The sequence below is a fragment of the Antechinus flavipes genome, chromosome 5 (genome assembly GCF_016432865.1).
Source record: "Antechinus flavipes isolate AdamAnt ecotype Samford, QLD, Australia chromosome 5, AdamAnt_v2, whole genome shotgun sequence".
NCBI lineage: Eukaryota > Metazoa > Chordata > Mammalia > Dasyuromorphia > Dasyuridae > Antechinus > Antechinus flavipes.
In genome coordinates, this window is record NC_067402.1 from 78897872 (window position 1) to 78923378 (window position 25507).

The window sequence follows — 25507 nt, forward strand, 5'->3', positions numbered from 1 at the left end:
TCTCTGCTTCTACTTCCTACATGTTACTCATAGGCTCTCTTCTCCTCACCCTAAACGTCCACCCCTACGAGACCTTATCTCCCAGGACACACCACACTTAGGTGCCCATCCCAATGGCCACCTTTGGTGAGTAAGCAATTAGGTGCCGTATCTCTGCACAAACACACACTGGGACTCTCCTATCAGCAACCAGCTGGGTGCAGCCCACTCAGAATGCTGGGGCCTCGTTTTAGGATTGATAAAATTGTTGCTTAAAAAAACACCTATATAAAATCTTAGATTAAACGTCTTCCTCCATCAGGCCGTTCCAGTAAGTTATTTTTCTGGGATTCTCGTATGATGAACCCATCTGGAACAAAGGTGTGGCTTTTGGAGTCCGGTGCTTAGATGTGGAAACCTGTGACTAAGCAGGTAACATAATTGTATATTCTGTGGTTCAAATATTGTAATTTGCTTAACCCAACAGATCTTTAAGCTGCTCATTGGCTAGATCCCTTCTGTTAGAGTGAATGGAAACGTGTTCGGGGAAAGCGCAGGTAGGATGAGCGCAGGTTTGGAAAAGTCCTGGTCATGTTTTAACAGAGACTACCACAGGTACAGGAGCAGGAAGTCAACTTGAGTTAATTACGGGTCATGGAGGAGGATGAAGAAATAGCTGTGTGCTTTTGTGGGGGTAGAATGGAAATAATGACTCCTAGTCAGTCTCCGCTCTGCCTACAGGCCGCGTGTGTGTGTCTGTAGCCTGTGTTTCTACATGACACTAGCTTCACTGCAGAATGAAAAGCATTTTACTGAATTAAACCTTTAGAAGGACTTCAAGCCATACGGCTGGAAACTGTCCAAAAAGCCAACAGAGGGAGAGTGAAGTACAACTCAGAAAGAGAACTGAAAGCTCGGGGTGCTGATCGCTTTCCTCCTTGCTTCAGTTTTTCAAAGAATCATTTGAAACCAGTGGAGTTTCAAGTTATTCCTGTTAGTAGGAGGGTGTTTTCTTTACATGTTTATTTCCTCCAGCAGCTTACCTCAGTAAGTATTAAGCTCTTTGGTTTTTGCAGCAGGTTGGCAAGGCTTTCCATCGATGGGGTAAGTAAATAAAAGTAACCAGTCCTGGCCAACAATAAAGGCATGCAGCTGAGGTTAGTGTTGCCTGGCTCAGAAAGTATTTTATTGAAAAGACACACTGACTCGGGCAAAAACTTTCAGTTGCTAATAACAATAGGTATTTGGGTATACAGAACTTTTAGAAGCTATTTTTTTCATTTTTTTTTAAAAAAAAGCACCAAAACAGAAAGTCCTTCCATCAAGTCCCAGATTTCTCTTTTTAGTAAATTTCAAAGAGGAAATTTCAAATTTCAAAGGAAACATAGCTTTATGTGCCTCAAATATAAGGATCTAAAATGGAAGAAAAATTGGGGATTGTGAAGATAGCTGACCAAAGCTATCAATCCGGTAGCCACACTAATTCCTATGATTGTGTACTTTTCTGGGGGCCAGGACATTGAGAACTTGCAGAGTGTCCAGAGAGTGATGAAGGGCTACAAGTTCATTCCATAGGAAGACTAGTGGAATGGAATCAGAATAGTTTATCCAAGAGAAGATTTAGAGGAGCCATGATTATTATCTTGTTGCATTAGAAGGGCTGGAAGATTGTTTTGCTTGGCCACAGAGAGGAGAACCAGGAGCAATGGGTAAAATTTGCAAAGAAACATATTTAGAAAATGTCTGGGAAACTCTTCAATGTATAGAATTACCCAAGTGTAGAAGAAATTGCCCCAGGAGACTTTGTGGGTTTTCTTCATGGGAGATATTTGAGCAGAGGGGAAATGACCACTTGTCAGACACATAGAGCATAGAAGTAACCACACATCCTCATCACCTTGAACAACTTACATCCAGCCTTTGTACAGATTGGTTTAGATGTTCACTGAGGACCCTTCCAATTCTGGTAATACTGAGTCCAGACAGGTGGTACTGGAGGCAATCGGAGTGCAGAGACCCAGAGTTAAGGGTGTAGACAAGAGAAAGGTAGTGGGTACTGGGGGCTTCCTGCTCTCAGTCTTTCCCTAGACTCAATAGCTTCAGATCCAGACTGGGTTTCTTAGTCAACAGGGTGAAGAATCAAACCCTTGGGAGGGCTTCTAGCCATATGACTACACCTATACTCTTTCCATATTCAAGAAGGACTTCTGTTATAGGCGGCTAAGAGAGGAATCTACATTTGCCTTAGGCTGGTGTGCAAAAAAAAAGCCTTAGGGCCCCTCAGAATTACAGCATAGATTTTCAGAACTTTTGTCTACCTGAAGCATCAACTACTTTCAGAAATATAGAAGAAAAAAACTCTTCCCTTTTCTATGAAATCTTTAAACTTGAAAATTATATAGTTCATACCGATTTTATTGCTGGAGAATTGAAAATTTAGAAGCTTTTGTTCAGATTGAGCTGAAATCTCCCTCCTAAATTCTGCCTATTAGTCTTATTTAATACCAATAATAATAAGTTCTCATATTTATATAACACTTTATAGTTGTGTGTTTCTCACTTTTGCAGAGGAGTAAACTAAGGACTTGTGCAAGGTCCCACAGTTACTATTTGTGTGAAAGCTATTGCTGCAATCCTGCCTCTTGGAGCCTAGCAGAACAAAATGTGATAATCCTTTAAATAATAAAAATCAGAGACCTAATCTTCCCTACAATGCTCCCAAGTAAAGAGAAGACCTAGTTCCTACTTGTTAACATAAGCTGCTAATGCTATTCACATGCAATTTTCATTTTTTTATTATTATTATAACTTTTTATTGACAGAACATATGCATGGGTAATTTTTTACAACATTATCCTTTGCACTCACTTCTGTTCTGACTTTTCCTTTCCCTCCCTCCACCCCCTTCCCTAGATGGCAGGCAGTCTTATACAATTCACATGCAATTTTCATTTTCAGTTTTGTTTTACACCATTTTTTATACTTAAATACTTGGGTCTGTGTGGCTTCCCTTGAACTGACTCTTATTTTCCTATTTTTTTTCTCTCTTGTTATTTTGTCTGCATTGTTCTTCCCTCCTGTGTTTCTACTTATTAAAAATCTTCCTAACATCTTTTAATGATTTTGTTGAATTCCTTATTTTTGAACTTTCTCTGTCTCAGTTTACCTGTTTCTCCAGTTCTTCCTTTCCTCCCTTATGGTACTCATGCAGACTATTTCTAATCTGTCTTGTTTATTCATATGAACTTATTTTCTCCCGAATGTTTTCTTGTTTCATGTCTGGTTTCTCTTTATTGGATTCCTATTTCCTCTTCTTTTCGTAATCACCTAAAATCCATCTTTATTTTTTCCCAATTTTTCTTTGAGGTTCTCTTTTGCAACTTGTCTTTTCTTTCACGAGGGGTCGCATGGAATAGTGTAGAATGAGGCAGCTTCAGAGAGATCTGGGTTCAAGTTTCTCCTCTGCTGCACATTAGTTGCGTGACTTTAGGGAAATCTCAGCACTTCAGGCCATGCTCTGAGCCTATAACTGAAAGTTTTTGCTGATAAGAATTTATAGAGGGAGTCCATTCTTCCTTAACCCTTCATAGTGTCCTTGTATTCAAGTAAGTTGTTTATATCACCTTTCTAGAGATTGTTCACTCATCATATTTCCATCACCAGTACCTGCATAACTACTGGTACATGGTAGGTGTTTGATAAATGTTTTGTGATTGATTGAAGGAGGAGTGTGGGTAAAGCTATCCAGACCTACAAAATCTTGGGCAGTTGGTATGAATGTGCCCTTGCTTTCCAAAGATTAGTTCCTGCCTTGTTTTTATAGAAACTCTTCATAGTCCTTGCTCTCCACCTGAAATGGTATTTCTGACTCTTCATCATACAAGTACACTTTGTTCAAACTATATTTACTACACGTCCTTATGTGGGTCCCCACTGCATCTCACTCTGTCCCTAAATAAAACCATCGGCCAGTGGTTAAATTCATCTTCCTCTTGCCCAAGCTCCACTTTACAATATACACCCCAGTTCAAATTCTAAACCTATCTTCCTTTTGCATTGTTGATACTTGATCATTGCCATGATCACAAGAGAAACTAGGTGATTTTCTTCCAAAAGGTAATGAACAAATTATTTTGTTTTGCCCCCTGGGCTCAAGATTTCCCTAGTGGTTTAATTCCTCTTGGTATAAGGCTGACTGACTTGATTCTTGTATGTGTACAAACACTCACAAACTTTTTTGTAACTTGTAGCATCCAAAAGAAGTCCAGTTTCCTTCATGTTCCAAAGCTTTCACTAAGTCCTTTTCCCCAGGAATTTGAATAATAATTACTGACATCCATAGAGCACTTTAAAGTTTCACAAAAATCCTGTGAGTATATAGGTGTTACATATCTTTATACTTCTTAGGCTATTTAAATCAAGATCAAATATGGGATCACCATTTGACAGCTGGGGAAACCAAGGCTTAGAGGGTTAAATGATTTGCACATGGTCTGTTAGCTATTAAGTGTTGGAGGTGAGATCTGAACATCTTGCTGAAATGCAATTCTAGGCTCCATCTACTTAGGAAATAAATGACAGTAAATATGGCATATGTTCATACATATTGAATCAATAACTGAGGCCCTTGCTCACATAATCTCTTGCTGGGCATCTGTTCTCATTCTTTGTGTAGTACTTTCTCACCACAAATCTTATGAATGAATCTTCCTGCTGTCTTCTTCCCCTCTTAGAGGATCCCCAGATCTTTTCATGTGTTTTTTTGTGTGCTTCTCCTATTATCACCCTTACAGAATAGAAAGCGTATGCAACAGTATTTTTTTCCTTTCCCCCATTTTTTAATGATTTTGCTCCATCTCTTCCACTTTTTGTCATCAAACTATTTCAAAGTTCCCATTTGTAACAAACATTCCCTTGGTGAGGCTCTGTTCATCCCAGCATTATCTGATTCTTGAGCATTATCACTTCCTTCTTTGTTCTTCAAGTTCCAAATTACTTGGTACCCACCATATATTCTCAATGCCCTCTGCTTCTTCCACCAGCTCAGTTTCCTACATGAGTTGGCATAGCAGGTCATAGAGTTGCCATTTCCTCCTTGCTTCTTGTTGCACCTCCCCCTTTTGATTCCAGATCCCAATGTTTCTTCCATCCCAACATAAATTAATCCAATCTAGTCAAGCATTCATTTATTTAATCACCATGATTGGAGCCAGTATACAAAAACAAAATAAATAATGACCCTACCTTTTATGGTTCTACTTAAATCCTATGTTACTCATACATCAAACTTAAATTCATTTTATCTTTAAATTCTTGCTTGACAGATGAGTAAACTGAGGCAGAGAGAGATTTAATGACATAACCAAGGTAAAGCATCTAGCTAGTTGCAGGAACAGGACCAGAATCTGGGAGTCCTAACTCATAGTTCAACATTTTCCCAATGTGTCATATTGTCATGTTATAGAGTAACCAGTCTAGGCTTTCTGGATTTGCTATATATATGTATAAAACATACATCTATAATAGATAATAAGTATTAGAGATGCATATAATATTATATATAATTTTTGTATGCATTATGTATAATGTATATTCATCACATAGAATGTGACAATAGAAAGGGATCTCTGAGGTCACCCAGCCCAGTCCATATGTGAACAGAAGTACACTTGCCAAAATCTTACCAATCTCTAGTTGAATATTTCTATTGATGAATTTGCTACCTAGTTACCTACCTCGTTACCTAGTCCTAGTCCAGCTTGGAGCAACTTTGATTAAGAAGTTCTTCTTTATATCAAACTAAAATCTATCTTTTTATTATTTCTAACTCATTTTATCCTCTGGGGCTTATTTGCAAAGCAAATCTAATCCTTCTTCCTCATGTCTTCAAGTATTTGATAGTAGCTATCATTTCTTTCCTAAATCTTCACTTCTCCAGGATAAATATTCCCAAGACTTTTAATGAGTCCTCATGTGGTATTATGGGCCAGTATATTGGGGGAACTGGAGAAATATAAGTTAAGACCCCACATATGAACATACTCCCATATCTTTAGTTGAGAATGTTGTTGTAGTGCAGACCTGGAGCAGTTTGGGCTAACTTCGCTCTCCAACAGCTCAATCGGGATCCACTTGTTGGCAATTTGGACAGAGCATAAGGTAGTTCTTAGAACTTTAGTGGAGATTTCTTGAAATCCCAAGGAACCGCCTTTCTTGCTGCTTTTAACCTTCTTGCAGTTGTCTTTTATTTCTTGATTTCCTTGAATTTTTTTTTTTTCCCCATGCCACCTAAGGGTATTGGAAGATGTTTTTAGTAAAAGGACCTTGTTTGAAGCTTCAGGCTCTGAGTTGAGTGATCTTTATACCATCTGTTCAACTTCACCCAAATAACTGATAATAGGAGAGGGATCTGGTGCATTGAAAGTTATTCAATGGTGTTATTCAATGGTTATGGTGTTATTAATGACATAACCAAGATGAAGTGTCTAATTAGTTGCAGGAACAGGACTAGAATTTGGGAGTCTTAAATCTTTGCTTTGAAAATAGTCCTGGGTGGTCCCTGGGTCCTCAGAAAACCGCCCAGGTAGTCATGAGTGAAATGACATTTGGATAGCACCAGCAGAAATAAGATAATGGGGAAAGCAGTGGTGCCCTGACCTGTAAAATAATACCTCTCTCAGCAATGGCAGTGCCAGAAACACCAGAATAATGGGAAAAACAGTGGTGCCCTGGAAACAATAGCACTGCCAGCAGGGAGACAGTGACCTTGGTAGTGATGCCCAGCTTGCAGACAACAGCTCTTATAGTGGAACACAGTGGTAGCTGAGTTTGTAAGCCTTACCCAGCCAGGAGACAACAGTGTGAGCCTGGACCCAGAAGCAGCTGTGGGAATGTTTGGGCCACATGGGCCCCAGGAATGAGGAGCACGTGGGCTAGAAGCAGTCCTAAGTAGGCCTTGGCCAACCATGTGCAGGCTACAAGCAATAGGAGTCATAGCCAGCAAGCGGAACATACCTATGCAGATATCATTTTTGGTTTTTTAATGGGACTCTTTCAACTTTGCTACAACATGTGGGTAAAAAGACAAGTGAAGAAAGAAAGGATGCTATGGACCCAGAACAGTTCGGGTTAATTTTGTCCTTGAATGAATTAATGTGGGATCCAGCTCTAGACTCTTAGGGCAAGAAGAGCGTAAAAATAGTTTTTAGGACTTTGGGAGAAAGTTCTTGAGACTGCTAGGAATCTCCGAAGACTGCTTTTAACTTTCTCGAAGTTGGCTTTGATCCACTTTTATCTCTGTTCAACCACCTTGGGAATGGTTTCTACCTGGAAGTTTCACAATATGTTTTTAGTAAAAAGACTATTTGAACCCTTGGGCATCTGCTGGGCTATTGAATAGATGCAGAATAACCACAACCTGAACATGTAGCACAGACTCCAATTGCAACACCCATTTGGTCTCTGTCCTCAAAGCTTTGGTTTGTCCATGTCCTTCCTAAAATGTGACAATAGAAGTGAACACAATGTTCTAAAGAAAAGTGCAACAGGATTCTCACCCCATCATTACAAAGGATATAACTGTCAATACAGTTTAAGAAAGTATTAGCTTTTTTTGGTTGGCAAATCACACTGCTGACTCCTATGGCACTTATTCTCTAGAAACTAGAGATCTTTTTTTAATGTAAAATAATATCTAGCTATGTCTATCACTATTGTATGCTACCCATGGTATATTACCCAATATTGGTTTTTTAAAATGCTTTTCTCCAATGCCTTTTTCTGTTCCAATTTCTATGATCCTTCTATGACTTTGTTTTTCCCATTTAGATATCTGTGGATATTGATTCTGTTGTCTGACAAATTAGCTACCCTCCACAGCTATATGCTATCTGTAAATCTGGTAAATATGACTTTTATGCTATCTTCTAAGTCACTGATAACATTGAAGTATATATTGCAAGGACACAGTACATCCGATGCCTCCCTAGAGTTTTTTAAGTTTTTTGTTATTCCATCAAATATTCCTCTTTGGCTCTAGTCATTTACTCAGCTCCAAACCCACCTATCCAACCTATATCTTTCTATCTTGTCCCTAAGGATATCATTAGAGATGTTCTCATTAAAGATGCCAGTATACTCTTCCCCCCATACAAAAGGGGAAAGGGCAGATAGGTGGTACAGTGGATAAAGTGCCAGCTCTGAAATCAGAAGGAACCAAGTTCAAATCCAGCTTAGACATTTGATACTTTCTAGTTATGTGGGGGCAAGTCACTTAACCCCAGTTGTCTAGGAAAAAACTAAAAAAGATGCCAATATCATTTCCCTGACCTACTAGTCTACAAACTATTTGAATTGTCTTAGGAAGATTCTTAAGATCACCTGGCAGAATAAAATACCAGACACGGAGGTCCTTTCTCGTACTAAACTTCCAAGCATTTCAACTCTACAGCAAAGAGCACAACTTTGTTGGGCTGGCCACATTGTTCAAATGCCAAATGTACGCTTGCCAAAAATTATTTTATGGAGAAATCGCACAGGGCAAGCACTGACAAGATGGTCAGAAAAAAAGCAATACAAGGACACTCTCAAGGTCTCTCTTAACAACTTTAGAACTGGGGTGTGACACGGGAGACACTGACACAGAGCTGCCCAGCATGGTGAGCCCTCATCAGAGAAGGTTCTGGGCTCTATGAGCAAAGCAGAATTGAATTAAACCAAAGGAAACATGATGCACAAAATTAGAAGCTCCTCCAAGTGTTCATATGGATTATTTGTGTCTGACCTGTGGCAGAACATTCTGAGTTCATAATGATCTAATCAGCTAGTCAGACCCACTGTAATTTGACTCTAACATAGCGATATCATTTTGATCCTCTTCAAGATTAAAGGACAACAATCAACCAACCAACTAACCAACAAAAATAAAATAATGTTATTATGACATAACTTGAATTACCTGAATACAATCTGGCTCAAAAGGATGGTTACTTTCCTTTCTAAATACTCATAAAATTGGCTCAAACACCAAGCACTGATTAAGCTGAAATTTCAGGACTTCGTCAGTAATCAAAGTCAAACTCAGAAGCTCAGCCTGAACAATCTACCCATTTTCCTTTGTCAGGAGTCAGGAGAACATTTTCCTGTTTTAAGTTCACCTTTCTTGTCCTCCGTTTATCAGAGATGGCTCATTGATGATATGGTTCTTGTTATTCAAATCTCCAGTTCTTTTAGGACCCTGTAATGTGGTCAGTCTTGATCTTGTGACTTATGTCTACTGAGGTCAGCCATCTGCTTTTTAAATTTCTCCTTCTATAGCTTAAGTTTCATCTCCTTTAATTGTACTTGTTCTATCCTTCAGAATAGTGTGTTAGCTATGGTTCAAAAATAACCTTTAGTTTTATGCTTCTATTACATATTCAAATATTAATGAATGGAGATGATGGTGTGATTGTCATTGGTCTTGCTGGCTAAGAATTATTTTTCATATTTTTCTTTTTTTGACTAAGATGTGTTAAGCTCTGAAAGCAAAAATTCATTTAAGCATACAATTATTTTCACATGAAATTAGTAGTTGTGTGTTTTTCTTATAAAAAAGAGAGAAATGGGTTGATAATGGGGGGGGTAATGTATCAGGAAATGAGAAATGTAATGAAAACATAAAAGTATCAATTAAAATGTTTTAAAGAAATTAACTATTATAAGTTGTGTAAATGTATGAAAAAGTCTTCAGGACACAGACTTTCATAAAGGTATCACAAGACATATGATTTTAAGCTCAGAATCTTGAATTTCAGGGACAGCTCTAATCCATTTACTCTTTTCACCATTAGATACTTCCAAGTGAGGACTGCTCTTTCTCAGACCAACTTTTCTTCTGGAATGAAGTCTTTGTATCTATAACAAATGTGTAATAATAACCCATGTTTTATAGAGCTTTAGAGTTTGCAAAGCACTCATATACTTTATCTCATTTAATCCTTACAAATTCCCTAGTAAGTAGGCAGGATTGGTATTATTAATCACTTCTTTACAGATAATTAATCTGAGTCCCCAAGAGGTTAAAGTGATTTGCCTATAAAATAACTAGCAAAGCCAAAATTAGAGTTGAAGTCCCTGGTTCCTAGTCTGCTAGTCTTTTATTAGATCCATTAGATTAGATTAGCGCTGTTCTTTTCTATACAGTCTCCTTAAGTAAGCCTTTCACGTTTCCAAGAGATATCTTCCACAGTTTCAGGGAAATAAATGGTTAATAAACAGATGAGATTGTAAAATTCATTTTCTAGACTCCTTTTCCCCAGATTTTAGCCATGCATTATTCCTTTAACATTTTTTTCCTATCTTGCTGAAATGACCTTTCCCCTACCCTCCATAGCCCCAAACCAAAAACAATTCCCAGTGAGAAGATCAATACGAATTGGCAAAAACAGTTTCTTGATTCCTTCTATTGGTCTTTTTCATATGCTACACACAGCATAAAGTTGTTCCTGGATACTTAGTTGTGGACAGATGGAGAGCAGTAACAGAAAGAGTGAGTTGAGAAGGTCCACAATGAAACTATGTTTAGCTCCTTTGGGTAGCAACTTTGTTAGAATATAGCTACAAGCATACTCTGTGTGCCCGTAGCTTCTTTTAGGCAATTACCCAGGAGCAGCAAAAAATATGAATGTACTTACACAGTGAGAAAATATGAAAATATTCCAGTTTACTATTTTCCCACAGTTAAATTAAAAGGGCACTGCAGGAAGGAAAGTCTAGAACTAGAATACCTGTCACTGGAGTCCAAAATAATAATCATAACTTCATGGATTGGTGAGTTTATTCAACAAAAATTAAACTTCTCAGGGCCAATTTTTACACTTAAGATCTTGTGTTCAGTTTGACATAGGTGCTTAAAGAAGTTTCAAAATCAAAACTAAAAATAAAAAGCATCCAGTAAGCTTAAGCATTCATTCCTCCTCCACAAAGACTTCACTCACCTCTGGATCAACCCATAAAAGGTGGACTAGATCCAGTATGTAGGGAGGTGTGTTTTGAGTGGGGTGGAGTGGGGAGAAAAAGGAGGATACTAGATACTATTAAGAATGCTTAAGTGCTCTTCTTTCCAAGTCTTTGGCTTGTTGCTGTTGCCTAACAATTTCCTTAAAGCTGAGGTTTGGGGTCAAGTTAGGGTTTTCATCAAAGTTGGGGATATTAATAATAACAGCTAGCATTTTAATATAACCAATCATGTGTGGGACACAATAACTAGGTATTTCATAAATATTATCTCATTTGATCTTCACAATGACACTGGAAGGTAGATGCTAGTAATACTTACTTAATCCAATTGAAGAAATCTATTCAGAAGTTGTGACTTGCCCAAGATGCTCAATGTTCAATATTGTACAATTCTCAAGATGTACACTGAATTGGGTATAGAATGGGTATTTCCTACACACAAGAAAATTGTTTTAAAAAGACATAAGAGATTCGAAGAATGCATTGACAAAACTTAAGTAACCAATAACATATTACAAGCATGATTACCATCTCTCAGGAGGTTGAACCATAAACACTGCATCATAAAGCACTTGGTAAAATAGCACTTCTATGTATCATCTCAGTTCTGCACTATAGTCCCATTATAGCAGACATCTCCTGGGAAACGATGCCAAACATTGGGTTTGTTCTCTTGCCTGGTGGTCACCTTCTTTCAAAAGAGCTCAAACAATTGTCCAATATTCTTTACAAAGTAGAGCTGATACCCCCTAAGGAGTTAGCTTCTTCAAAATTTCAGACTCACAAAATAGCCCCCAAGCTTGGATGCCTCCATCATGAGGTCACTACCCATTAACCCAAGATCAGGCAAGAAGAAACTGAGAAGATGCAGCCCCCAAATCAGGACCAGGCTCACTTAGGAGCACAATGCCTCTATCTGCCACGTTAATGGCAGACGGAAGAGGCAAGCTACCTTTCCCATAACCATAAACGGTCCCAAGTGATCCTCAGCAGAGAGAAGAAAAAACAGCCAGAGCCAGAGATCCTCCCTTTATAAAGGTTCAGTGACTCATCAGTCTCTTGCTCAACAGCAGATAAGACAGTTGCTTTGTCATCTGCATGTGCAAACCCTTCAAGGCTAAGTCAGACAAGGCTAGAACAAGCCTGAGGCTCATCATCTCCAGAGAGCACAAGCACTGAGTCATATGTGGCTGTTCCATGTGTGCTCCCATGCAACTTTTGGTTATACTAGTTTTTCTAATTAAATAGGGCTCAAAGAACAGGTTTGGATTTTGAATTACAACTTAGTGGGGGAGGGAAAGGTGGGGTTGCAGGGTGCAATAGCCAAATAGTTTTAATATAATGTAATATATTATATATATGCTATATCTGTAATATGTAAAATAATAATTTAGTATAAGCAACTATTATTATTAAGTGTTAGAGATTCAGTATTTGTTTCTCTCAGATGAGATTTCCTGGAATGCTATTCAATAATACCCAATTTACAAAATACTTCTCCCTCCACATCCCTCCCCCCCCCCAAAAAAAAAAAAAAAAAAAAAAAAAACCTTGTAAATTCATTGTCCAAAACTTGGAACCCTTTCCCCCATAAGAATATTGTTTTGAATTATGTTGCGGTTCCAAGTCTGTTTAGACCATGATGCTGAACTATATCCCAAGTGTACTAACCAGTGATCCTAGCAACAGCAAGATATCTAGTGCACCAAAGAGAAAGAAAAAAGAAGAAAAATTTACCCACCCGTTTTCTGAGTGAAGTCTAATGTTGAAAATGATTATTACTCGTTTGGCATTCTTTTGCATATGCTTTTTTTTACTCTGGAGACCAGGGGTGCTATAAAGATGGAAAGAATCTGAGCGATTTCCCTGTTTATTCTTTGGTCTGCACATACAGACTGAGCAATGTCACAGATAGCTGACTTAGTGCCTCTGGAAGTCCTGAGTAACTAAGGACAAGATCTTGGACATTCCAATTTACCAGATTGTCAACCCTAGTAGATTAGCTGGAGTTCAAGGTTCATATCAGGTCCCCAGAGCTCTACTGATTCCCTAATCTATCTGGAAGTAATCTCTCTCTCTCTCTCTTTTCTGAGCACCCACAACAGACTATATCTCTTAAAGAAGACAATATATCCTTCTTTGTTGTCTAGTTTCACATATGTTTAATTTCCCTTACTAAACTGTAAACCAATCTGGGATTACAGCTTTTGCCATAATCAACTTCTCACAGTATGCTGCACATAGTAACCACTTCATCTTATTTGAATAAATATTGAAGGAATAAATGTAATCAGTCCTCAACTACCCACCTGGCCCTGTCATGCCCCAGAGCATTCTTTTCTTAAATTACTACTATCCCCTTCAGCTCAATCAAAATATTCATTCCTTCCATGTTAAGTGTTCTCTGCCAGGTGCAAAGTGGAAAGCTATCTAATTGAATTAATTCACTCTAATATGGGAACAAAATCCAGAATTAGCCTTTTAACCATCCCAGATGTAATTGGTTGTTGTTTGAGGGCTTTTTCCCCTCAGAGAGCTCAATTGACTTAAAAACTGGTAGGATAGAACAAATGAATAACAACAAAAATAAGCTGTAAAACAAAATGAAGATCTCTGGTGATGGAGGAGAAAAATATTGGGGATGGGTCTGCTCTGCTAAGTTTTCTCTGCTATCTGATTGGTCCCTTCTTACTGTTCTGGATCCAGGAACTCTGCACTTTAGGATTGTGCAGAGGCTTCCATGGCAGCGGCCAAAAGGGCTCTGACTCGACTCGGAGGAGAGGGGTGGGGCAGATCCATCCTGGAAATGTTAAGTGGACTTTTGTAAGTATGAGTCATTTATAAATTAGGTGTTTGTTTATTGCCAAGGACTACCCATAGATTGCTTGTAAAAATAACTCTAGTTTCGCTACATTTAGCGTCCAAGCTATAGGTTCTCCTCATGCCTGAAACTTGCAGAAAAATAGCTGAGCATCCAGTCCTCTGCCTCCTAGAAGGGTGGGGACCCAAGGTTTGAACTTCTGCCTTTACCTTTTACTTCCTTTCACAGGCTGTCACTGCAGTTTTTCAGGCTATACAAAATCAAGCTTTAAAAGGACTTTACCATCATCAGTTAGAGAATGAAACTTTTCAGGATTGAGTAGCCACTCTCAAGGAGGAAGATGTAGTTTTATGATCTGGCATGGTCCACAACCTTCCTTCTCCAGAATCCGACCAAGTGATGGAGCATGTAAATGAACAATTTTCTCGATTTAGACTTAGCTGCCCCTGGACTTTCCCAACAAGCAAGCAGAGGCAAAGTTTGCATTAGTATGTTTTGCAAGCCACTTGTGATGAAGTACTTTCTGTGTTTTGTTTTTTGTTCAAGCCTTTGATTTCGTGCTAGATTTAGGCAGCAGAAGCCAGTGGTAACCAAGAGTCATTTGGTAAATTTTTAATGTAAGAATTTTACACTCTAGGAATTAGGAGGCAAAAATAAAGCTGGGCCTGATTTATTATTTTGTTGATTGTCTAGACTTGAGAAAGTGTGAATGCAGATTAAACTTAAAAGTATGTTTACATAGATTCCCCTTCCCCTCAAGAGCCCAGTTGTTAAACATTTACAAGCATACCCCTGTTTTGCTCTATAAATACTATTTGAGCTCAGCAAGAATGCATGCCCCAGAAGGTTCAGGAAATGAAATCATTGCTGAACTGGAGGCCAGACTGGAAGTTAGAATGATGATAACTGGTATATATATATATATACATATATATATATATAGTAGTTTAGGGCTTGCAAAGTGCCTCAAGTCCATTCTCTCATTTGAGCCTCACAACATCTTTGAGTGTGGGTATTTCCTAGGACAGAAATTTCTTAAAATGGCAATACTTAACTTATATTAACCTTAGAGAGTTGCCTGGGGAAAATTGAGGGACTTCCCCTGTAGAGGGCTGGAACTTTGGAGAAGTATATTTGAAACAAGGATACTTACAACAAGGTGTTAAGTCAGTGGAATTGATGAGATGATGGTTCTTTAGTATACATATACTTACTACTTAGCATGGTGATGTAATGGTTCTCTAGTTCACACATCCTCAGTATGAGGTAATGATGTAATTGTATTAGGGTATTTAAAGGCTGATTCCATTTTTGACCATCCTCTTGGTGGCTCTCCTGCCTCCTGCACTAAGCTCAAGACTGGGCCAGAATAAAGACTCTGGACTCTATTCCTGTTCATTCTTGTGGTGTCTATTCTGTTGAGATCAAGGCCTGTCCGAAGGACTTCCAGAAAGCTAACCCGGACATTATACTCCCCATTGCCTCTCAACTTTTATACAAGAATTGGGACTTGAACTTTGGTTTTTCCAATACTAGATCTGCCTTCTGTCATATGCATTTATCTTTGATCTATTTCCATATTGAAACAAAAACAATCCTTGATTGGTGACTTTAAAGAAGTCCAGATAGACATTAACAACTACATAACTACTAGGCCAACTGGGAGATCAGAGAATTCTACTAGAGCTAGAGATTTATTATCAACCATACTAATATCTTCTGTACCTTCAACCAAGATCTTCTGAATAAAGCAGTTTCCATGGAGCCCAACAGACATGTGAATAAAATCTAGACATGGAGTCAGGTAAGATCTGAATTCAAATCCAAGCTCGGTCACTTAATAACTGTAACCCTAGTTGTCATTTAACATCTCTGTACCTTAATTTCCTCATCTGTAAAATGGGAATGTTAAAAGTACCTACTTCCCAAGGTTGTTATGAGGTTTCATTGAGATATAATTAGGATAATTGGCAAATCTTAAAGCACTATACAAATGCTAGCTACTGCTATTATTAATTTGTGGAGGGGTTATCTGATCTAGTTATAGACTGACTAAACCAGATATAAACTGCCATTGCCCTCTGTCTCTTTCATATATTGTTCTATGTCATTTATTAGACAGATGGCCCCAATAGATACTTACTTATGTCACCTCATGTCTTTATAATTTAATTTCTGCCTATAGGTAATATTTCTTGATATACCAACTTACAAATGAGTCATGTTCCAAATGTGTCTCTGTAAAGAAGTATCGGTCATTCAAGCTACAGATCTACAGAGGAAAGCTACTTGCCTACTTAATTTAGTACCATCAGAACAGAGTCCTACTGCTGAGGGACCCAAGTAAATAGAAGAAGACATCTCACTATACCTGGGATCTCTGATCCTTCTGAAGAACTTCTGCCATTTGCCTGAGGATCTCTACTTGTGCTTTGGCAGTTCTGGATATTTCATTGAAAGTTATCCAAACAGAAATAGTTGAGAAGAGGGTGAACAATGGAGTCCATCCCCTGTCATACATACTGCCAAATAAACTCATTGCTCTTTTCTGGAAACTTGGTTTCAGTGTAGTAATGGACAATATCCTGAATGAGTCTTTTCTACATCTGTGTCATCTATTATGGAAAAACACCTGGATAAATTATTGATGAAATGAAATAGTGAGAAAAAGTGAACAGAAAAGGGTGAATTTGGGGATACTGGATGAAGATCAGTCTTAGTAAGCCCTCTCATGGGCCTAGAATTTTGCAATCATTCACCTTAACCTTGATCTCATTGAGATCCTCTTCTAAAGACATTAGGATCATTTACCTGTCCTAGCTTATACATTGATTCCATGCCCACTCCTCTCATGTTCCTTGTATGATTTTTCTCAAATGACCTCCTGCAAGTGAATGGCTAGGCTTTGACTGACCTCTGTGTCCTGAAAAAAAAAAAAGCGATATTACCAAAAAATTGAAGATATTGTCTGTCATACTTATGGATAGGTGAACAATTTATGAACAAAAAGAGGATAGGGAATAGTGTGAGGTATAATTTTGATTATATTAAATTTAAAACTTTTTATACAAATAAAACGTCGCCATGATCAGAAGGTGGATTAGAGTTTTAAAGATCTTGTCCTTATTTACCCGGGACCTTAGAAGGCAGTAAGTCTATCATGACCTGTGTAATATGTGTACACAAATATGTGCCCAGAACAAAGATCCAGGTGAGAAAAGATCTCTTATTCCTTTCAGCTACAGTGCTACTTTAGTCCTTTGTGTCAATAGATGTTATTTATTATAGACCTGCCCCACTTGGGGAGACCATAATACCTGGGTATTATTGTTGATAACTTGACAAAACTTAACTACTCAGTTACAATTCAAATCTTGTTAATTCTACAAAGATGACAACGGTAACTCCCATTCACATGGTGTTTTAATACTTAGGTGCTCTCTGTACAACAGTTCAACAAGTGAGATGGTTGGTTGTTGTTATTCTGTTCCTCATTCTTTAGGTTTGTTGGCTTAAAATAAGAATAAATGACAATTGTTCCCTATTTTGGCCAAAAACTTTGAGGGTCTCCCCTTCCAGACTGATATTTTTTTGGTAGCAAATTTTGTCTCAATTCGTACCTAGCTTTTAGCCATTGAATGGGTGTTGCCTGAGAGACAAACTGAAACCTTTAATTTAGAAAGCTCAGATTCACTCACAGCATCCAGAGCTATCACCAGTCATCTTGATTTTTGCTTTGCCACTGGACTTCAGTGACATTGGATGAGAGAATAAGTCTGACTACTTTGTGCAGCTTTGCTTCACTTAAATCTAATTCACTCAGACATGCAATGTGCAAATGCAATGCTATAGTCATCTTATGTTTAACAAGTGAAGGACTTAAGTTTTAGAGCTAAGAATTCATTATTTGGTAAAAATTGCTGGAAAGCAGTGTGGCAAAAATTGGGCATAGGTCAATATCTTGTATGATTTACTTAGATGAGGTCAAAATGGATATATGACCTGAATATGAAGATATTACCAAAAAAAATGAAAATATTGCCTATTATATTTATGGATAGGTGAACAATTTATGAATAAAAAGGGCACAGGGAGTAGTATGAGGTATAATTTTGATTATATTAAATTTAAAACATTTTGTACAAATAAAACAAATATAACCAAGATCAGAAGAAGGAAAGCAGAATTTCTCAGATAAAGGTTTCATATCTCAAATTTATAAAGAACTTTGTCAAATTTAAAAGAAATTTAAAAGTCATTGATAAATGGTCAAATATGAATAGGAAAAATCAAAACAATTTATAGTCATATGAAAAAATGTTCCATTTAGAACACAATTTTGGTTTAGAGAAACACAAATCAAAACAACTTTGAGATATCACTGTATACCTATCAGAGTGACTAAAGTGATTGAAGGAGAAAGTGAAAAAAATTGGAAACACTAATTAGGACACTAATTCACTGGTAGAACTGTGAAGGGATCCAACAATTTTGGAAAATAATCAGGAATTATGCTCAAAGAATTATTAAACTACATATTCTCTTTGAACCAGCAATACCACCACTAAGTCTGTTTTCCACATTGATAGTAGCTCTATTTGTGGTGGCAAAGAACTGGAAATTGAGGGGATGCCTATCAACTGGGGAGTAGTTGAACAAATTGTGATATATGATGAGGAGGAAATCTCCTGTTATACACAGTATATACTACTGTGTTATAAGAAAAGATGATCTTAGAAAAACATGGAAAGACTTGAATGAAATAATAAAGAAAAAAATGAGCAAAATCAAAAGAATATTGTATGTAGTAAAAGCAATATTGTTTTAAGAATAGCTTTGAGCAACTAATTTATTTTGACTATTACAAATACCCAAATTAACTATAAAGAGCCTATGAAGGAAGATACTATCTGTATCCAGCAAAAGAAGTGATAAAAAGAAACACATATAGAATGATTTTACATATATTTATACATATTTGTGCCCAATAGTAGCCATCAGGGGAGGGGGGAAGAAGAGAGGAGGGAAAAGTTACATGATAATTTTAATATATATACACTTAAAAGGAATAAATAACAAGTTGTATATATTTCCACTTTCATGTGCAATCACCTTCCTACATCCCATCCTACTATGTTATGGAAATATTAGTTATGATCAGAATGAAATAAATAAAAAGAGAAAAAAAATAGAAAAAATTCTGATTCATTCACCAAGTCAGGATATCACCTTCATGATGTCATTAAATCTCTTTGAGAAGGAAGAACAAATCACAAAAATCAGATGTTTTTAATTGTGTCTTGACTCTTCATGACCCCATTTGGGATTTTCTTGGCAAAGATGCTGGAGAGATTTGCCATTTCCTTCTCTACCTCATTTTACAGTTGAGGAAATTAAGGCAATAAGGGTGAAGTGACTTGACTAGGGTCACATAGCTAGTAAGTGTCTGAGGCCAGATTTTAACTACAAAGATGAGTCTTCCTGATTTCTGACTTAGGACATTATCCTCTTTGCCAAGTATTTTTACTTCCATTCCACAGAAGAAAAGTCTAAGGCTTGGGGAGGGGAAGGTTAAGTGATAAGATCTTAAAGGAGAGAAGGATCATAGCATGAAAGCTGGGAGTGAGTGCTCACTGATCAGTGAGTGCTCAATGCAGTATCATTTCTCAATCCCTCACACTCCTGCCTAAGAAAAGCCTTATTTTCTCTTGCCTGACCTTTTTTCTTAGTTGATATTTCTGCCCCCTGTATCTCTCCTCTCCATTCCATCCTTCACACAACTGCTGAAATAGTTTTCCAGATATGATCCATGAGCTGACCAGGTCACTCAGAAACTTTCACTTATTCTCTATAAAAACTGGGATAAAATCTGGGATAAAATACAGTCTTGTTAGCTTAGCACTTAAGGCCCTTTATGACCTATCTTCAGCCTAACTTTCCAGCCTTTTTTTTTTTTTAATAAGACCCCCCATTAAATTTGCCATATTCCAGATTAGCAACTTTCCATCTCCCAGCTCATGCATGCATTCACATAAGACCTTCCCTTCATCTAAACTTCTTGATATTTAAGAAGCCTTATCTTTCTTTGAGATTCAGCTCAGGTGCCAGCTTTTTCATGAAGCTTTCAATATTCCCAGCTGTTTTAAGTTGTCACTTTTTTTCTCAGAGCTCACTAAAATATTTTATCTGATCTTTTCCTTATCACCTTCCCTCCCTGTTTTATATTTTAGTTGTCTGTGTGCTTGTTATAGTGTCACAGTAAAATGTGAGAAAGTGGAGACTATTGTTTTCATCTTTTTATTCCCAGATCAGAACTTTTCATAAAGTTGGGCCTTAATAAAATTTTGTATGTAGACATTCCTCCATAATTCCTATGTTCATGGTTTACCACCTGCAATGCAATGAACAGATACAGAATGCTAATTCCATACAATACCTACGTTGCTAGCTCTCAAATTATCAGGATTGGATAAAACTAATCAATCAACATTTTCTAAGCACTTATGTCTCAGTACTGTACTTAGCACTGGGTATACAAAAAGAGGCAAAAAATAGCCCCTGCCCTCGAGGACCTTACACTCTATATCGCCTGACATGGAATATTGTTATAAAAGCTCTATTCACTTTTATTCCAATATATCTTTTGTCAACTATTGGTTCTATTGACAATTCTTCCTGAATCTCACCCCACACCTCTGAGACCACAATCCCAGTAGAGTATAATTTTTTGTTGGAAATAACTACCAAAGTAGAGCTAAAGGCCATTCTAAGACTAAATACTACTGTCATCCCTAAACACTGTGGAGGCCATTGCTGATAGGAAATAGGGTGGTAAATTTGACTAAGATACCTTTGTTCTACCTTGTCTTTTAAGAAGATATGAGAATAAGCCATTGAATCTTTTCCTCTCACTTATATAATCAATCAGTACTCTTCCCATTCCAATTCCTTCTAGGATATCTCCTTAAATATTCACCCTTTCTTGGAGCATTGCTGCCCAAGATCCATATCATAGTCAAACTTTATTCCTTGTGTCCAGATGCCATTTCTTCTTAGTGCTTGTGGAAGAATAAAAAGGATCCAAAATTAATCCATCTGGGATTCTCACCTACCTCAGGGACATTTCCAGTATCTAAAGGATAGGAGAGTTATGGGCTAAAAAAAAAGGTTCTGGAAACTGGCTGGCAACTTCCATGCACTAAAGTTTCTCAAGGTGTTCTTTTAACAATTTTCCCTTAAATAGAGGTCAAACAGCACCAAGAGAACCTGGTATTAATGCGTACACTTCTTCAAAAGGCTAATTGACCCATAAATAATATCAGTCATGGACAGTTATATGAGTAGATGAATTCAGCCATGTATGTATTCTAGTATTCATCTCTTGTATGAGTTGCTTAACCCCAGTTCTCTGTCCTTAGTCTTTGTTTCTTCCATAGTGATTGGACCTCCCTGAGAAATGACTAAACTTACTGATGTTGCTACTGTTCAGTCTGTGTGATGACCATGTATTTAAAATCAGCCGGAGTCAGGAATTCAGGTTAAGGGAAAAATCTTCAATCTTTCTTCTCAGTAGAGGTGAAGAAGGATTGCGATAGCAATATGGGCAGCTGCGACAGGAAGCCAGCTAGCAGAGGTGAAAAGGGGATCGGAGGTGAAAAGGAGATTGGAGGTGAAGGGCGGTCACGATAGCAATGTGAGCAGCTGTGACAAGACGCCAGCCACCAGCCTCTCTTTTCGTTTCCCTTTCCCCTCCCTTGCCTCCACCCACCAAAATCGTCATTTCCTATACAACACATCAGGACTTGCACAAAGAGTGGGTGGGGGCCATTCTTTCTCCAAGCATATATATTAATAGAGTATGGTCCAATTACTATTTAGCCTCATGTGCTTGGGAGCTCAGTGCATCAACTCAAGCCTCAGCCCATTACATCTTCCACTTTCTTTTATTTTAGAATACAGTGGTCATGCCATCCCTGACTCCTCAAGGAGGTCAGAGCCCCCAAGGGGAGGTGATCACAACCCCCCTGACTTCTCAGGAAGGGAGATGAAAAGGCTATAAAAGGCATCAGGAAGGGAGACTTTCCAAAAGGAAGTGGGGGTTGCTAGTGGGTTTCTGGGCTGAAGGGTCTTATTATGCACAAACCCATCAGCATGGGAGGTATTGCACAAGCACACAGCAATAATGCAGAGGCTATTAGTGATGACCCTCCCTACAGTCAGTGCAGGTTTGATATGGTGTAACAAACATGAATTGTACACGCAAGTAACAGTATAACAAACAATATAAATCAACATTGTGTTGTAAAAGATTTCCAGAAGTCCTAGAAGGAGGTATGTAAACAGCAGTCACACATACACCTTCTTCAGCAGCCAAGAGATAGTCCAAAACCAATCTATTGTCCATTGCTTCACATGTCAGGGAATCCAATGATTCCCCCCAAGTTTTTGAAGTCCTGCAACAGTTTTTTATGTATTAGGGAATCCAATGATTCCAGCAAATTTTAAAGTCCTGCAACAGTCTTATCATTTCTCAGAAAATCCAATGATTCCTGAGGGCTTTCAAGTCTTATGTCTCAAAGAATCCAATGATTCCTGAGGGTTTTCAAGTGCTACAACAATCTTATGTCTCAGAGAATCCAATGATTCCTGAAGGTTTTCAAGTCCTACAACAATCTTATCATGTCTCAGAGAATCCAATGATTCTTGAGAGTTTTCAAGTCCCACAACAATCTTAGCATGTCTCAGAGAATCTAATGATTCCTGAGGGTTTTGAAGTCCAACAATTTTCTTTGTCTATGAGCCAAATGCCATAACTGCCACACTCTTTCAGTGGTGAGCACAATCAGCAACAGAACCACCCAATATTTCTTGGGTCTTCTTCATTTCAAGGGTCTGCTCCATCTCTCTGCGATGGACAAGACAAATATGGCTCATTGGCACCCATCTGATTCCTTCTCCTTCTGTAAAAATACAAGCAAACCCTCTTCCCCAAGTAGTTAATCTATCTAATTCTCTTCTATTCACCACTTTCTGGATCTTTCCACATCACCTGGTAATTATCTAAGGATAGTGAAGCTGTTTGCACTGGACACTGCCCTGTTGTGTTAAAAGCCCTGTAATCTCCCCAACTGTAATCCTGATTGCTTTTCTGTTGGTTGATGACATCAGATGAATTTCTAAAGACTCTCTGGGTGTAAGCTCAGTTGCTATCATGCCCCACCTATCTTTTGATTGATACCTTGAAGTTGGGCCCTGCCTCTCATTTCTCTGGGTCAATCTACATTCAGAGGCCCAGTGAAAGCCTTGATTACATTTTGGACACAGGGTTTTATTCTCTCATTCTGTCTTCTCATTCTGTCTCTATACCAACACTGAGCTTTCAGATGCCCTACTTTTCCACACTGAAAGAATCGACGAGTCTCTCTGGAAGTCCCTTGCCAGGAGGGACTTCTTCCCATATTTGGATTTTGGGAAGTCTGCATCATAGCCTGGCTATAAAAGGCATGAGCTCCTCTAAAGGAACATCCTTGTGCAGTCCTAGTATAATTCTTCTACAAACCTCATTAGCATTTTCCTTAGCAAGTTGCCTTATCAAAATGTCTGTTACTGCATTTTCCCCATTAGTTCTTGTGACAGCTGTCTGCAAGCATCCCACAAAGTCAGCAAAGGGTTCATTTGGCCCTTGTGTTATTTTTGTGAAGGCCTCACCCTTGTCGTTTTTATTGTGGAGAGAAGCCCACGCTTTGATAGCATTAGCAGCAATTTGCTCATATGCTGCTATAGAATAATTAATCTGTACTGTGACGTCTGCATAAGAACCTACACCTGTTAGTAGGTCACAGGTGATTGCAGTATGAACTCCACTTTGACTATTTTGTTGGGCTTATATCCTACAGAGCTCACTATATTCAGAAAGCCACAAGTAGTTCTGTCCAGGTTCTAGGCATATTCTTGCTATAGATTTCCAGTTATTAGGGGTCAAGATTTCAAAAGCCAAATTCTGTAATAACATTTTAACATAACCTGATGTAGCCCCATAAAGAGTGCAAGCTTTTTTCGGGTCTTTGAGGATATCTATATCAAAAGGAGCGTATTTTCTACTTTCTTGACCTGAAGAATTAAACTGTTGAATTACAGGGAAAATGTGGTGTTGAAATTCTGATACATTTCTCCCTTCCGCTTTGGCCTTAATTAGTCCCTTTTGCAATCTACTCATAGGAGCAGCTGGATGCTGCAGGGGAGCTGCTGGATGCTGGGGGGGAAGTGCTGTCACTTCCCTCCCCCCCCCCCACTACCCCTCCTCCTTCCATCCCGGAGGGTGGAGTTGATGGAGGAGAGTCAATTATCTGCTCCTTAGGTGGGGCTGAAGCTGCCTCAGATTCACCCCACCCTTGAGCCTCACTTAAGTCTCCCTGCCCTGTGGGGATATGGTCATTAATCTGTTCTTTGTCTTCCTCCTTTATCTCAGGCTTCCCCATTTGGCTATTCCTAGAATTTTTTCCTTTTCTCCTAGAACTTATATGGTATCTTAAGGCCAACTGTATCATATTGTATAAATAGAATGCCTCGATGGAAACTGAATGAGGACCGTTTTCATTGTAATATGCGGAGAGCTGTTGACCAACCAATGCCCAGTTATCTAGAGAGATTTGCTCTTCCTCTAAGAACCAAGGGGAGGTGCGTTTTAATGTACCCAGAAGTCTAGCTGCCTGTTCCCAAGTTACAAGTAGCCCTTGATCTTCTATCAGCTTAAGCAGGCTTTCTATAGCACCACTCCTGGGTGGAGCTGGGGGTGGAGGGGTTGGGTTGGGGGATGGAGAATCTTTAGCTAGGATTTGTCCCATTTCAGCCAAAAAAGGTTACTACTTTAGTCTTTAAGAAAATAAGTTCCCTGTTTGTCTTATACTCACCTAAGTTCCTGGTCACTGGAGACTTCTTCAGTGAAAGTAGGGTCCTTGGTTCCCACGCTTGGGCGCCAAGTGTAATGACCACGTATTTAAAATCAGCCGGAGTCAGGAACTCAGGTTAAGGGAAAAATCTTCAATCTTTATTGAAGTGAAGAGATGAATAAGGATTGCAATAGCAATATGGGCAAGAAGGATTGTGATAGCAATATGGGCAGCTGCGACAGGAAGCCAGCTAACAGAGAGGGATCGGAGGTGAAGGGCGGTCGCAATAGCAATGTGAGCAGCCGTGACAAGACGCCAGCCAGCAGTCCCTCCTTCTGCTTCCCTTTCCCCTCCCTTGCTTCCACCCACCAAAATCATCATTTCCTATACAACACATCAGGACTTGCACAAAGAGTGAGTGGGGACCATTCTTTCTCCAAGTATATATATATATTAATAGAGTATGGTCCAATTACTATTTAGCCTCATGTGCTTGGGGCCTTAGTGCATCAACTCAAGCCTCAGCCCATTACAAGTCTGGCTCTGGATTTCTGGGTATCTGAAATCTTTGTTGTTTTGTTTTGATTTGGGACTTGACCTTCAAGTTCAAGACTTTAGAGTAAAGTAGTCTCTATTACTAGAAAACTATATATGTTCCTGAAAGGAAAGTACTAACATGTGAGGGTTTGCCTCCTCTAGTATATCCAAGTCTGTTTCTTTTCTGAGAGGAGTGCAAATCCTCAGAGTACCTTTATAAAACTGGGTGCATGTATACTTTCTTGGGTGGGATAGGGAAAGGTGGGATTCTCCAAGATATGTA

General features: G+C 38.5%; 1 protein-coding gene and 1 long non-coding RNA gene across 2 annotated transcripts in view; one reads left to right on the forward strand and one right to left on the reverse strand.

The window, feature by feature from the left end:
- The first annotated feature begins 282 nt into the window (after nt 1–282).
- The window catches only part of LARP4B (La ribonucleoprotein 4B), a 197980-nt gene continuing 172755 nt past the window's right edge, over nt 283–25507 (forward strand). Inside the window, exon 1 of the mRNA XM_052001141.1 lies at nt 283–411. The gene's annotated coding sequence lies outside the window, so the exon portion shown is untranslated. The remainder of the gene's footprint in view (nt 412–25507) is intronic.
- On the reverse strand, nt 5149–13796 carry LOC127564546 (uncharacterized). Its single transcript, XR_007954296.1, has 2 exons — nt 11297–13796; nt 5149–9873 (listed from the first exon to the last, which is right to left on the reverse strand). It is a non-coding gene; the product is annotated as an uncharacterized LOC127564546 (long non-coding RNA).